The 16,258-nt window shown below is 48.0% G+C and overlaps 1 protein-coding gene across 3 annotated transcripts in view; it reads left to right on the top strand.

Annotated features, from left to right (window-relative positions):
* Window positions 1-16,258, top strand: part of DDHD2 (DDHD domain containing 2) — a 2,155,663-nt gene that overhangs the window by 284,083 nt on the left and 1,855,322 nt on the right. The gene's annotated exons all lie outside the window — the stretch shown is intronic.

Genomic DNA, 16,258 nt, shown 5'->3' with positions numbered 1-16,258 from the left:
TGGGGCATCTTTTCTTTTGGGCCCCCTTTTCCTCTTAGCATTAATATATGCCACTGGAAAGGTCTGTGTTCCCCTAGTTGAGGCGGGGGAAGGTAATTTGGGGCTTTTGTTCTGCCTTCGCATCGGTGTCCTCCTCGGTCTCCGTCCGTCTCGCCTGAGATGCTTCAGTGGTTCCTTTCTTAGGTTTGACTACTTGTTTGCAGGCTTTGTATGGGCCTATAGTAATGTCGTCTGGGGGTGAGATCCGGGTGGTGTTTGTTTGAAGTGGTGGCTGGTGGGGTGGTTCAAGGGTCGGTGCAGCAGGTGAGGCCAGTGACCCCTGGTGGGGAGGTAGACCCTGACGGCCCCCCGAGGATGCCTGTTTAGCCCGAGGTCTGCCGTATCCCCTCTTTGGTTGTCCAGACTGTTTGGGGGCCCTCAAGGCTTGTGGTGCTGGGGGGGACCGGGCCGCCCCTCGGTAGTGGGTGCCTGGAGGGCGGTGTCTGTTTGGGGTGGTAGCTGGTGGGGTGGATCTGGCTCAAGGGTCGGTGAAGCAGGTGAAGCCCATTACCCTGGCGGCCCCCGGGGACGCCTGTTTAGCCGGAAGTCGGTCGTGTCACCTCTTCGATCGTCCGGGACTGTTTGGGGGCCCGCAGGCCTTGTGTTGCTTGGGGGGGGGGATCGGGTAGCGAGTGCCTGGAGGACACGCTGCTGCAGGCTGTGAGGCCTATGGGGTGGCGTCTACTGGTGCACCAGTTCTGGTGGGGGTGAGCCAGCAGCATGGGAATGCCTAGATTTCGCTCGCAGGGGGGGGTTCCCCGTCCCCATGGGGAGCAATCGTAGTCTGTCGCTTCTGTCCCACACCGGTGCCCCCCTCAGCCCCCTCGCTTGTGCCCGCTTGCTTGGTGCCGAGGGTCAGCTGGGTGGCGGTCTTGCTTTGTGGGCTGCCGTACCTCCGCTGCTCTAGCTGGCAGCTCTCCTGGGGAGACTTGGGCAGTGAAGGTGTCCGTCCAGGAGGCGCTGCGTCCCCACCTCTGCTTTGGGTGTGGGGGTCTCTGATGCTGGCTGACGGCCGCCTTTTCCCCACACTGGTGTGGCCTTCCCGGTGGGGAACACCGTCAATGTCTTGGCGTGCTCTCAGCTGCTTAGCAGGGTCAGATGGGGGCCTTGCTCTGTCTCTGGCCTGTGAGTGCAGCCTCCTCTGGGGTTCAACGGTGGCGGTCCCCCCGACTGTTGTACCCGCAGGGAGAAATTGGAAGGCTTTTGGCGGCGCCGCAGGTCTGGGGATAGCGGCTGCCTGGTATCTCTGCTTTCCGTGGCCCAATTCACTTGCGTTTGGTGTCCTCTGGATCCTGAGGTGGTTCTCTTCAGTTGTCTGGCATTTTTGTAGACCTAATGTTCTTATTTAGTGCATCTTTGCTCGGTTCCGTCCCCGTTCGGCAGGAGCTCTATTAGCCTGCGGCCATCTTGCGCTGCGCCCCCTAGCGGATCCTTCCCATATGTTTAATGCTGGTATGGTGGTTGGGTTAAACCCAGTGGGTGTAAGTTTAGATTTTTCTTGCAACCACAGTTGTTTCCAGATGTGTAGTTCCAGCCACTGCCTGCTCTAAGAATCCTTGATATTTATGGGTTCAATCTACATCCATTCAGCTATTACTCTGACTGGTTTGGGATGCTTGCTAATAATTGCCCGACCCCCGCACTTGCCTGACCTTTTGCCCTGTAACAAATCTTTGTGCCAACCCTTTGTTTCATCCAATTCCGTATGATATCCATCCCAGCTTTGTAGACAGGAGAGCCCCCCAGAAAGAATCAATGCCTTGATTGTCTAGAAAAGTGAAAGAAGACATGGGAGTACATTCATTTGATGACAGAAATATTTTCTATACATGATATAGACCTACATACATTTCCTAAGGTCCTGCCATATTGATTTACAGTATTTTCAGATATTAGCAAATTTGGCTACGATGTTAGAACACAAAGATATTTCACACAGGATTTTATCCATATGAAAGGGCCTGATTGTCTATGTTTATTTTAAGGGTCTCAATCTCCTTCCCAGATGCAGAGATGGAGTGGCTCAAGAGCTTAAATTTGGATATGTTTAATTCAGTGCCCAAACCCCTAGTACAAGCCTCTATCTCCTTCATGGTTCGAGATACCTTAATCCATCACTATAAGAATATGATCTACAAATAGGCCAATTTTATTAGTAGCTTTGTCCCCTATTAATTCTCTGAATTCTGCTATTGCTATGAGCTTATGCTATGAACTGCTGTGTAACCAGGGCAAAGAGCATGCATGAAAACGGGCATCCCTGCTTCATGCCCATTGCAAAAGACTGAAAGCATCCGCAAGTTCAATGTTCACCCCGGCTTGTTCACAGAAGTTCTGTGGGCGTCTTCCACACTTTCAGTTTTTCAACAATCCATGCAAAAGTGGCTTAATAGATTGAGCGGGTTTGTTGCAAACTGGTATTTTTTTTGTCCAGTGAATCAATCCAACCATGGGCTTTTGTTAACTTCTTAATTTCAATAAGATGCCATGGTGATGTGTGTAAGCGCTTTTAAGGCTATACAAATAATCCCCAAACTCTCATTTGGTACATCTTCTTTTCTACCTCTTTACGTCTGCTCTTTTGATAAAAAGCTTTGATTTACTGCCTCCTAGGTTGGCGCACTAGTTTTAGTCCTAGTGTTGATCAACGTCTTAATTGATTGTGATCAGCATATTGTTAGACAATTATTGAGTAGTTTAAGGGGCTCCCTTACTGCACTAACTTTCTGTCTATCATGTGGACCCCCTTGCTTTCATACATATTTTCCAGCTCTGTAGGTTTAATTTGTAGTTGTTCTTCTTCAAGCTTCCTTGATTGTTCCTTGCTATGAAGATTTAATTGAATTTCCCTCCGATCATATCTCATGGCTTCCCATGGTTGCATAGACGTTTTCAGTGACTTCTATTATTTCGTTCTTATTCACTGTATGCCAGAGGCCATACTCTTTGACTTTCTAAGGTTTGTGGCCTCCAAACACGTAGCCTACCTTTTTCACAACAATAAAGGGGCATGGTTCAAAAAGAAGGTGCCACCTTTTGCTGATTCCTCCACTGATCCCATGAGCCCAAGATTTGCAACTAGCAGGTAATTTCTTGAACATTTTCAATGTACACGTGAATAATGTGAATATGAAACTAGCACATGAAGTTATTTGCCTACTAACAACACCCTACGGATCCTGGTTTTAATTTCAGTGGTTTTGAAACCCACCAGTAGATGAGTGGCAACCAAAAAGCTACTTCTGTTGTGGCCCATATGCAAGTTAAAATACCCCCTACCACTGTCTCTCCATCGCCAAACTCATGCAGGATATCAATGAATTTCAAGATGAAATCCTTCCGACACCAATCTGATTCATAGATAGAAGCCATTGTTAATACTTTTGTTCATCCTCATACCTTTCTGTAAATACCTTATTAATTCCCATTGAGGATGTTTTCATGTATAAGAATTTCTGTGCTGGTCTACTTGGTCAGGCCATCCACCTTCAATTGGGAAGAAAACATCCTATTTCAGAGCATTTATGGATATCTGGTATCCAGCTTTTCCCCTGCTGATAGGCATTCTCTGTCCCATCTCCCTTTAGCTCCTTGATAAGCCTACTTTGTTTATTTGATAGGTTTATGCCCCTTGCATTTAAGGAACATACCTTAACCATTGCTTCTGCGTGCTGTCTAGCAAGTCTGCTAAATTGCCTCTGTCTTCTCTACAACTAATTGTTCACTGATTCTTTTTCCTTGACAGTTCTTATTCCACTCACCCCTTCTTCCCCATCCCTCCACCCATATCCTCCCTCTTAGAAATGGGCAGCATTCTCTCTCATTGCAACCGCTATCCACACACTCAGCAATAGCCCTGTCGGTCCCCTCCCACCAATATCACCATAATGCTGACTTTGATATGCTAACAAAGACCAAAACATTGATTTGGAACTGTAGAAGCAGCTATTTCAAAAGGGTTAATTCTCTGAGCAATGATTTTAGAGCTAGATATTAGTGTCTTGGAATGAGAGCCTTCTCAGATCAGAGGTCACCCGTATTGCAGTAGAATGGCTTAGTGGGACCCAGAGCACTCGTTCCTCATGAACTCGCATAGTAGAATTAGAGCTCTGAATGGCTCGAAAAAGCTACACAGGTATATCTGCTTTGATGGCAGAGTTGCAGGGAAAGCTGGGAGTGTGAACTCGGTGAGGATGTTCTGGATTTCTGGACCTGGAGCCTCAGCTAATGATCACGTGGGAGTAGTGGAAGACTCTCCCTGATTTCTCCCTTGTTGTGTTTCGAGGAGTTTTTTGGAGGAGTGTGCACGATGCCTCTAGCTCAAATTCTCAATCTGTAAGGTAGTACAGAGAGAAACAGTCCATTTTTCCCTTTAGGGTCACTACTAGACATTACGAATGGCACAGAAGAAGGAGGTGGTTGTTGTGACTTATCTGCCCCACCTCAGTATGCAATAAAGAACATCTAACGAGATTTCCCCTGAAGATTCCCAAGAGGAGCAAGATCTGAGATGGTGCGAGAAAGCACTCCTTCAATTCATCACCAAACTGAGTGTTGTCCTGCACAGCACAGCAGATGGTATTCAGCAGACTATTACTGGTGGGGATATATTTGAGAATTTAGCTGAGAAGATTATTGGGCGAGGCAATTACTGTCCATCCCAGAATCAAAATGGAAGAGGTTGCAACAATTTCTTCCATCTGCTAAATCTTCCCAGGACTGGTAGGCTAAAATCCAGTAATATGGATGGAGTGAGTAGTGAGGTTGGAAACTAAGGTGGTGCAGCTGAGGCATTATAGAAGAGGCAACTCCGATTCGGGCCACTGGTAAACCCTCTATGAACCTGCAGCAAAGGAAGTCGAGAAGCAAGGAGTCTATGATAGTGGAATGGTGTAATGAGCGTTCAGAAAGCATATATGGTGCTGTAAACAGAGGGTTGTTGGGCTTTGGCACCATTATGATACTTATGTAGTCACATTAGGATAGGTACTGAGTTTGGTGAGCTACAACTTAGAAAAGAGGTGCGGGATGGTGGTGGCAATATTTAATATTTTCCTTTTCCTGGACTCAAGCCCAGGGACTTTAGTGTGAATGAATTACCTTTATAATATAAAGAAATATAATAAAGAAACAGATGCAGATATGTGATATTGAGCTTCTCGGAAGGCTTAAAGGAATAGTGCGCTCAAAAATATTGTCCCGAGCGTTCGGGCATGTGTTTTTAAGCATACGTTGATCGATCGTACCAACAGTTCCTATGTACCTTACCATAGTTTTCTTCACTTTTACACATGGGAAATCAGGCAGCAGAGTGCAGCCATTTGTGCTCATCTTATTCGTTGCTGCATCGCCTTAAGGTGAGCTGCCCTGGCGGCACTAAATCATACCCCCCGCCCCTGAGGCTGACATCACCATTCCTAGTGATTTTCTCCGCCTATCTCCATAATGTTACTGGGCAGCGTAGCCAAATGCGCCCAGTCATCACTTACGTGTTGACGTCAGTTGACGCAGAACCCGGAATATCAACACACATCCTTTCACAACACAGCACGTCTCAATTTTGAATACAAAACATTATTTTTAAAGTAAATTTATAATGTGCTTTTATTTCACAATAAACGCTCCGAGAACATCCGATGATTGCCATATTCAACCACATTGGTAATTTCTTTCTTTGTTCTCGATCCACAAATGTTTATCGTGAGTCACACATTGTTTCTTTTGGTTATAAGAAGCGCATTGGACGCATCCGTGAATTGCAGGGCTTTGGCATCAGCTTGGCACTAGGCCACCGTAAACAATGCCAGGTGGCTCCTTATTGCTGGTACTGCGAAAGGGCATACCGGCCCTGGGCGACAGTCCCAAAGCAGCATCATTGTGATCCAGCCATTTAAGTGCATCTGCAGATGCCGGCTAAAGAAGCCATCAATTGGTATGTGGAATCGATGACGTTCGCAGAAAGGCAGGATTTAGCTGTGTATAAAACATAACAGAAATGTGTCTCATTGGCCGTTCTTTATTCAAATGTATCAATTTACCCATTAATTGTGCACCGTGTGAAAACTAATGATGAACACAAACGTGAAACAATGGAAACACAGAGAAAACATTGTGGAAAGTTGGAGTCTACAATGTGCTTGAGAAGTTAGTGCTATGGGGCATGTTTAGCTCGCAATGGGATGCAGAAGTTGACGGAAGAATTCAAAGAACACATTGACTGCATTTTAACAGAATATTAGTGTAGAATTTAGCGTTGGTAGAACCTGGGGGAACCCATTTGTGGACTACGTGCATTTTGGTGCTGGACTGCCCTTTTGCCCGGGACAAAGACAAGTACACACACAGGTTGTTTTTGCGTGTCGTTGCAATATGCCACAAACAACAACCCATTACAATGTAAGCCAGCAATAACGGTCCGATAATGAAACCTTGACTCGTTCGTCTATAAAATTGTCTACAGTAAAACTTACATAATATTTGGCATTTCCATTCTCTCGGCGTAACGCAGAGACTCAGTTCAGATCAACACATTTTCATAAAATGAAATTACATGTTCCTTTGTGCAGTTTTAGAATGGTGAACCTTATCATATTTCACGGTATTACACACCTCCCATTCATTCCATTCAGAATCCTCCCTTTCTTCCAAGATGAAAAACAATCGAACCTTATACTGTGTAGGATGCGTGGGTGTGCACAGCTCACAAGCAAAATTCAAACGCTGTGACCTTCACTTCCAATGTGAGCGAATAGCCTTGCAGACCACAGTGGCATCTGAAATATTTTTGAAAAACAAACAAATTGTTTTCTGGCATCCACCAATGGCCAGTGGTCGAAGTGTATGAAAAGAAGTAGTGGAGCTATGTTCCCTGCTGGCCTGCCCCTGCTCCCCACAAACCCCATTGCCACAACCCCTCCCACACACAATACACCCCGCAAGCACTTGCACCTGATGTTTAAGGGAACGTTCAGTGCAGTGCACTGAAAGTGAAGGTTTCAACTTCTTCCTACACTTTTATTTTAAAAGAAAACCATTCCGGAACGGTTTCTTTTTAAAATAAAAGTACAGGAGCTGTACAAGGTAATTTTAAAAAGTATAGGAGCACCGCTCCCGACCGCTCCCGCTCACTTCGACCACTGCCAATGGCACGTGAAATTTCTAGTTATTTACTTTTTCTGAATGAAAACAGTTACATTTAGTTTACTTCCAAATGCTTATTTTTAGTGTCGCTCTGGTGAACAGCTCACTCTCCCAGCGCCTCACACAGCAAGCACCAAACACCTGTCCGCTCAGCCTGTCTCCTTTTCTCAAAGCAAACCAGCTAATCTTTTTTGCAAGTAGCGAGTCTCGAGCCCTGACAAAATGTGCCCGTACGAGAATGTCAGAGCTGGCCCTGCTCGAACCCTAGTTCACAATCCGTCTCTGCTCACTGACTCGTGCCATCTCCAACCCCCTCCTGCCAGGCCGCGATCCCCTGAACCCATGATCTCTGTTCCCTTTGAACGTATCTGGTCCCCTGACCCTACCCCGCACCACCACAACTTCACCTCTCATATACCTAATCAGGAGTGGTCATATATTTTGGTAACACTGACACCTATCCCCACTGCGTTTGAAATCCTAAGACTTTGAGGGCCGCAAATCATAGATCGGCCCTTCTGATAAGGCATCCGATAGGAACAACCCCTAAGAAATGCCCCCATAAAAATATAGGTCAGAATGCACCTATTTCTCACCAAAAACCCCCTTTGTTGCGTTGTTTTGCTTACAGTCTTTAGTTCTTGCGTGGCAAGTTTCTTATGTAGCCTAGGTCTCATTCCTTTGTGGGACGTGTATTTATGCAGCTATTTGGACACGTGCATGGTAAGGCAACTGCAGAACCCCAAAGTTGCTTTCATGCTGATATCCATCTGACCCTCCCCCAATCAGTGTAGGACCCACAAGAGCTTGGCGAAAGCAGGAAGTGTGAAAGCACAGCGTTACACTGTATGGCATCCTCCACAAGATACTTCTTGCAAAAAAAAATTGACAAAGAGGCTACATTTCAAAAGACAAATTGGACGCTTTATTTGGACACTTTATATAAACATTGTTGAACAAATAAATAGTTGATAATCATTTGAACCAGGAAGTGAACTGTTCCACGAGGTCTGCTTTCGGTGGACAGGGCACGTTTGCAATGTTTTGTGGCAATGTATGAGTCCTAGGAACAAAATCATGAGCGATTCCATGAGTGTGTATGTCCAACACAGTCAAAGTGAGATCTTTCACAAAATCAAATTCAATTTCCTGGTATATTGGCTTGACCACCCATTTTTTGCTTCTTTTCGTAAAGGCCATTGTGTAACGAAGCATCCCAAAGTTTCCTGCAGTCCTCAATTGTTCTGTCCATACGTTCTCGTTATGCGCTAAGGCCGAAATGCAATCTCTTGGGTCTGTACTTTAGGCACATATTGTGGAACACCTCCAAATCTCCTGTGTGACAGAATTCAGGGAGTCCGTTCAGATCTCTTGATAAGGTTTTATCAAACACGATCTTCTCAAGAGCTTTGTGTGGACGTGAAGATGGAACGAACCACTTCTTCTTGCGTTCCTGCTCCTCCGATAAAGGTCCATGTGCACATTGGTGAAAATGTTGGTTCTCTGTTCATGAGTGAATGTTGGAACAGTGGTGTCCCGTGAGTGCCATTTTTCAAGTAGAATTTCCACAGACCCACCACAAGTTTTGGAGCTCCACCAAAGATGGTTGCTCAAAGACTGGGACCACTGTAAAATATTTTCCGAACCTTTTTTTTTTTTTTTTTTTTACCAGCAGCTGTGATTATTTTATTGATTGATTTTGGCAATGTGCCATATATCAAATTGATGGCAAATGTTTGGAAACTGCTCTTGCATGGCCTTTACTATTGAAACATGTCTGTCGGTGGCTACGAGATCTATTTGCATTCCCCTCGATTGGAGATCTTCCAAGGATTTGATAAAATCTTGTTTCTCCATGGCCACTGAGGATTTGCATTCGGATACCTGCACGACCACCAAACTCAAAGTTTTTTAGTTTCCATGTCCTGAAAGTGGTATGTGCAGTACTTTGCTGAAAATCCGGGGCTGTCACACTGTCCATCGCCAGCTAGCCTGAACCGTTTGTCAGAGAATGTCCTTTCAATTAACATTTGTAAAATTTTGCAGGCTTCACTAATAGCGGGGAATAAAAATTCTCTTTGAAATATATAGTACTGCGTTTTAGCAAGGAACTGAAGTCCCACAAATTCACAGAAGCTGGACAACTTACTAAAAGTAGAGTCACTGAAAAGTAAAGCTGATGCATACAGTAGATTTCCAGCTAGCACTTTGCCCAGCATCGGTTGAGCTGACCATGAAAGTATAGCATGGAGCAGGGCACAGGTGGCTTGGATTTTCAGGTTAGTGCCTTGTGATACACGAGTCACATTCACCAATGGCTCCCCGCATACTTTCCTCCTCACTGGATGGACACATTTCAGCATCAGTATAATCTGTACCAGGCAGCTGTCGAATACAATGTATTTGTGTTCTTTTATTAGACTATCGTCCTGCATGAATGTGGTTTGTGACTCAACTGTGTTGGACATATCGGCCAAACAGGACACACTGTAGTCAAGGTCTTTGGCTATTTCCTCAGTCAATTGCGTTGAGGCTTCAGCGTTTGTTATTTCAGCTTGTGTTATTTGCACACGAATTGGAGAAACCATCAATGTTGATTGTTTATTGGGTGGCCCTTTTTTTGGCGGGTGTAGATTGTGTGAAGTGGTCACTGAGTAATTCAAAAGCATCTTCCTTATATTCAGTTTCTTCTTCCTCGTGTCGAATTCTCACATTGTAGCAATGGTCCAAAAACACTTTGCTTGCTTCGCCGGATACATTCCATTCATTTTCTGGCCATTGGGCATAAGCATTTTGAGTCTGTTTATTGATTGGACTACGCTGCGCCTCAAATAGTAGTTGCTCCATGGTGAAATATGTTTGGCAAGCAGCATCTTTGGTTTCATTTGTTGTCTGTGTCTTCATACTTCGTTTTCTTCTGGGCATTTAGGAGATGGGTTGTAAAAACATATTTAATGTAAATCCAACATACAGTATATAACACTTTAGATTTTTTTTACAACCATGTTATGCAGACAACACCAGCCCAAACCACTTTTTGTAAACAAAATTGTTTGTTACCCTTGTTTTCTTGATTTTCTGTGAAACTGTGTTCTTCACTGTAACGACCGCACCAGCAAGCTGGTCCACCAACTCTGATCCATGTGCCTCCTCTTCTAATTCCCGACCTTGTATACATCCCTTGGATAGAATATTCATTAAAAAAAAGTAAATTGTTTTTTAAATCAAATTCTTTCCTCGCACACATCGCTTACATACATACCCTCATTAAATGTGTACGTCGTTTAGTCAAAATATACATTTAGAATTTCACCTGATTGATGGCTATTGTACTCGATTAGAGATCACCGTGTGAAACACACTGTTTGTAATGTTGCACTCAAGCATTTTGCATTGTATTTGGCATTAGGGTAAGAATTGTAACTTTAGAACTGAAATGGTAAAAGTGTGAAAAGATGCTCGTTTATGACAATGTCACTGTCTAATAGTACCAGATGTAGGATATACTTTCTTTCATTCAACGGAACTGTCAGTACGCATACCTCATGCTCTGGACCAGCTCCAAAGGATGATGTAATTGTAGTCAAAGTCCCTGCATCACCCTGTAACACAGTACTTATTTTAGTATGGGTGAAATTGAACAGACACAATCGGATGTAGTCCACGGTACATATCAATAAAAACCCATAAATGAAACATTATGTAAACAAACGACAGGATACGTAAACTATATCATATTATCTCAAATTCCATGCATATTACATTTCCCTAATCGAATAGCAAAATAAAACTACCTGATAGTTGCTCCAAGTTGTTGTTGACTCCGGGAAAGAAATGGATGCAGAATGTTGCTCCTTCATTTTCAGTGCATTGTCACGAAGTGGTAAAGGGAAAATTAGATTTGCATTAGATATGTGGGAAGATCCAATTCTCAAGAATATGAACTTCAACAAGTCTGTATGGCTCACTATTGTTATACTGGACGTGTCGGTGATGTCACTACCGATAGTCTGTGCTTCAGTGAAAATGTTCACCTACAAAAATTGACATGTGAAGCAACCGATTATGAAAAGATTGTGCTTATTTCGAACGGCACTATAGCATAGTTTTCTGTGTGCATAAATAATTTTCAGTGATGCTCCTAAAACCAGGGACAGATGTCTAGCAAAATGGGGTATAGTTATAGAGCAATACAATCTGGTAAATATGCAAAGTTTAGTAAGAAACATTTACACCTAAAGCACCAATCCGTCCATGTAGTTACCTGTTCAGCACCCCAAGGCCTACAGCTAAATCGTGAACCGTGACTCACCTAAGGCAGCATGTACATGAATAGAGTTGGAATTGCATTTGGAAGCAATTTCCGAGATGTTCTGAGTCGATGCTCCTTTGTGTACTGCGATTCGTCGTACATATTTGTGGCAAAGTGCAGGCTGCAGATGCGGGCTCGATCACCCCTCAAGTCCCCCAAGACATCCTGGGCTCTAATTTTAAACTCTTCTGGTGCAAATCCGCAATATCTGACCCATTCCTCAGGAATATATGCATTATTGTGCCTTTAGGTTTGGTATGGCTCTTAGAACGGCAACCGTAAACCATACAAGCAGGCATTGTTGAAAAATATGTTTGGAGGCCACCAGGGGGCGCAGGCAGGATGGACGCCTGAGATTCGAGCTCCGCACCCAGCCCCGGGTAAACTGCGGTCCACCAGCGGAACGAGGGTCCCATGAACCACGCGACCCCCCCACCAAGAGGAGTGGGAACCTGTAGCCCCCACCTGGACCCAACTCCGGTCCCGATCCGACGCTCCTGCGCGGAGCTTTCCGGACCGAGGCGATACCAGCAACCCCTCCCCCACGGCCTGGTGCGAAGCAACGTAGGAGGCAACGAGGGAGGGCGCGGCGGCCGCGCACACACAGGCTGTGCCACACACGAGTGAGCCTGGGGCCGCGGGCCCGCGGCGCCCTCCCCGGACACTTAACGTGGCCTACCGCAGGTCATCTCACGACCCAGGGGCCCGACCCGAAGAAGGCCATCCGCCCGCCCAAGGAGCTGCGGCATCGCAGGGGGGCCGACGCGGGAGCGCGCCCCCCCCCTCCCATCGCAGCACACACCAAAGCAGCCCGCGGCGCCCTGGGGCTCCAGGCCTGGCGCTCCTGACACTCGAGGCGGGGCAGCCGGGGCGCCGCCGACGCGGCCTGTCATAGGGGGGCCCGGACCCCCCAGCCCGTCCCACGGCCCCGGGCCCCGGCCCGGAGAGGGCCATCTTCCCGCCCTTGGAGCAACGACACTGCAGGGGGGCCGACGTGGGAGCGCGCCCCCCATCCCATTACAGCACTCACCAACACAGCCTGCGGCGCTCTGAGGCTCCACGCCTGGCGCTCCAGACACTCGAGGCCGGCACGCTCTGTCATAGGGAGGCCCGGGCCCACCTGCCCATTCCATGGCCCCGGGGCCCGATCCGAAGAGGGCCATCCATCTGCCCACGGAGCAACGACATCGCCTGGGGGCCGACGCGGGAGCGCGCCCCCCCAACACACTCCCCCTCCTCCCGCTCTTACCTGAGGAAAGTGCCAAGGGACACCTGCAGCCTCGCGATGAGGACCCTCCCCACTGCGGCGAGGCTTGGGGAACAAAGAGAGGCAAGCATAGAGGGTAAGGACCCCTGTTCAGCACCCTTACGACCCCCCTCCACTGGAAGGGCACTTGGAGTAAACGGGGTACCAAAGGGAACGTTATGCACTCTTGAAACATTGCTTGAGTTGGGTCCTCAGATACCCCTACCTACAACAACTTGGGAACCCCCCCAGCTGAGATACCTGGAGATCGCCACCACAGGGCTAACTAACGGAGCCAAACAGGGTAGACACGCTCCGAGCTGCCGACGCCCTCGGGGGACGCGCCCCCTCTCCGCCCTGCACCCCAATTGACCCAGACACGGCTGACGACCAGGCGGTGCCCGCTAACAAGTAACCGACACGGTCCTTCCATGAGCTGGAAAGAAAACCTGCTGAAATACCAATTTGTTGCCAACGAGAGTGTCATGGTGACCGGGGGCCCCGCTACCCCACCCCCAGACCTGGGGGCCATCCAGAACAATATCCAGATGATTCTGGAGGAGATACGCGGGATGAGGACTGACATGGGTGCCAAATTGGCTGACCTCACGACCAAAGTCACCACCTTAGAGGACCGAATGGAGGGAGTCGAAAACAATCAACTCTCTGTAACACTCCTTGAAACCCAAATGGACATTAGACTCCAAGACATGGAAAGACGAAAGGAAGAACTCCGGCTTAAGGTTGACGACATGGAGAACAGGGAGAGAAGGAACAACCTGCGCATTTCTGGCCTGGTGGAGTCCGAGGGCGAATCCACACAAGGACTCTAGGGCAAAGTACACGACATTGTGAGGATCGCCCTGGGAACAGAGGCTGCGGGCACGATCAACTTTGACAGGGTGCACCGGGCTGGGGGTGGGGGCAGAGGCCCGCGCTCGGTCTTGGTCCGGCTACATTATTATAAAGACAAGGCCAAAATTCTAGAGAAAGCGAGAAACCTCGGCAACATGCAATACGGCGACTCAAGGGTATCCATCTTTCAAGATCTGTCAGCCCTCACCCTGTCAATGAGGAGGAAATGTGGCACCCTCACAAGATGGCTTCAGGGAAAAGGGGTTCGATACCGCTGGGGACATCCCTTCTACTTGGGATTTGAATGGCTAGGGGAGAAACACCACCTGGTGTCGGAGGAGGATATTCGGAGGGCCACAGACGACCTGGTTGGCGACCAGGCGGGCCACTCAGGTGCCCAGGATGGAAGAGCCCGAGACCCCCCCCAGGGGTCCTGACAGATTGGTGAACCACAGCGGCAAATCCAAGGTCAAGGGGGCCCGGAAGTTCCGGAAAACTAGACACCCGTCGACAAACTCTGAAGACCACTCAAAGTCATGATAACACCGTTCGATCGGAGGTGGAGGAAATCACAAGGTGAGCATTGACTCGGGGTCCAGGCACTGGAGGTCCTGGGTCCACGAGGTGCCATAACTGGACGCCGCGTTGGCGCTACGGCTGGCCCGCTGGTCTATAGGGCGGGCGAAAGTTTGCTAAAAAGTTAACTGTTTGGTTGAGTTAGCCCACACACGAGGCCCAAGTTAATGGTTTGTGGGCTGGAGTGGGGGCTCATTGTTCCAGAATTTTATCTCAGACACTTGTACCGAGGTTCTGAAGGGGCCGATCTATATTGATTCTGAGAATTGGGATTCCCCAACACATGAAAATCCCGGGGCTGGGGTTAGAGTCCTTGGTGGTTCGTTGACCAACCCCAACGTATGTTGGGGAAAGTGGACGAACGCCTTATATTTCAGGGGAAAGGTGGGAGGGGGGAGGAAACAGGGAGGGGGGCTTGGAATAGGGGGAGGGGGGAAGAATGGTCAACAGGGCAGACAGAGGGGTAAAGGGGGAAAGTCAGTTCAAGTCACAGAAACTTGCTTGGCAGCGGGCTCTGAAATTCAGATACTATGAGGGGTTCAAAGTGCACAACCGAAAAGACGATAATGATTGAAGGGAAGATAGGCACGTTGAATGTCAAGGGCCTTAACTCTCAAAATAAGAGGTCCCTTACGAGCAATATGTTCGGCAAACAACATCTAACAGTCCTATTCCTACAGGAAACACATTATAAACGAGGGAGAGAGTCCAGAATCAAAGGTAAGGATATTGGCTGCAACTACTGGGCATCACACGCAACCTCAAAGAAGGAGGGGGTGGGCATTCTCCTGGGAAGGGCACTCCAACTCACAGGGGTAGAAACCAAGAGAGGATTTGGAGGTCGATTTTTAGGTGTCAAAGCGTTTTGCGAGGGACAGCGCGTCACTCTCGCCACCGTATACGCACCCAACTCGGGTCAGGTAGAGTTCCTCACGCGGATCTTCAGTGTCATGGACGAGTGGGCAGAGGGGATCACTAAGGACAACCTGGCCTTGCAAACCCTCCTGAGGGATCACTACTGGGTAGACACCTGGCGCAAAGCATACCCGGGTCAAGGCGGTTACACCTTCTTCTCTCCCCCACACTGCACCTACACTAGAATCGACGTGGTGGTAACCCAACCAAGGGTCGAGGCCATAACGTGGTCGGACCACGAATTACTCGTGGCTAACTGGTCACTGCCCATTGCCCCGAGATCATCCCGATGGCGGTGCAATGACACGCTCCTTACGGACCCCGTATTCCGCGACTTTATGAAACAAGAAATGCTGGCCAACTTTGAGACAAACGACACCGGGGAGACTGACATGTCCATGGTATGGGAAGCGGGGAAAGCCACTTTTAGAGGTCTCCTCATAGCAGAGGGCTCGAGGCGTAAAAGGGAGAGGGGCCTGATCGAGAGCAAACTCCGTGCGGAGTTGAAGGTCTTGCGGGCCAGATTGGGCGCCCCGGGGGTTGGCCTGGATGCACTCCTGGACGAGATGCAGGGCAAAAGGCAGGAGCTCCATACGGTTCTCATAGGGGAGGTTGTCAAAAAAATGCAATACACCAAACAGAGATACTATGAACGGGGCGACAGGGTAGGCACTCTATTGGCACAGAGGTCACAGGGGTGCAGAGTGGAAAGAGGGATTGCCCAGCTTGGTGATGAGGGAGGCAGAATTCATGGGGACCGGCAGAAAATAACGGAATGTTTTGCTGACTACTACAGCAAACTTTATTCCAGGCAAGTGGACGAATCACAGGAGGATATTTCCTCCTACCTGGCAGAACATCCCCTCCCCAAGCTGACCGACGAAGACTTAGAGGCCCTCGAGGGGGAAATCTCAGAAGAAGAGGTGGAGGGAGCCATCAAAAGATTGAAGGCCGGAAAGGCACCTGGCCGAGACGGCTATACAGCAGATTTTTACAAACAGACCCAATCGATCCTAGTGAAACCCCTGGCTAAACTGTTCAACCAGATTAGGAGTCGGGACACAATCCCACCGACATTCCTTCAGGCCCTCATCACCGTCATACCTAAACCCGGCAAGGACCAGACGGACTGTGGGTCTTACAGACCCATCTCACTTCTTAATTTGGACGCCAAG

Source organism: Ambystoma mexicanum, chromosome 10, assembly GCF_040938575.1.
Source record: "Ambystoma mexicanum isolate Mex_15411 chromosome 10, UKY_AmexF1_1, whole genome shotgun sequence".
Classification (NCBI taxonomy): Eukaryota; Metazoa; Chordata; class Amphibia; order Caudata; family Ambystomatidae; genus Ambystoma; species Ambystoma mexicanum.
The sequence above is the reverse complement of the archived record's forward strand: the minus strand, read 5'-3'. Positions and strand labels throughout refer to the sequence as shown.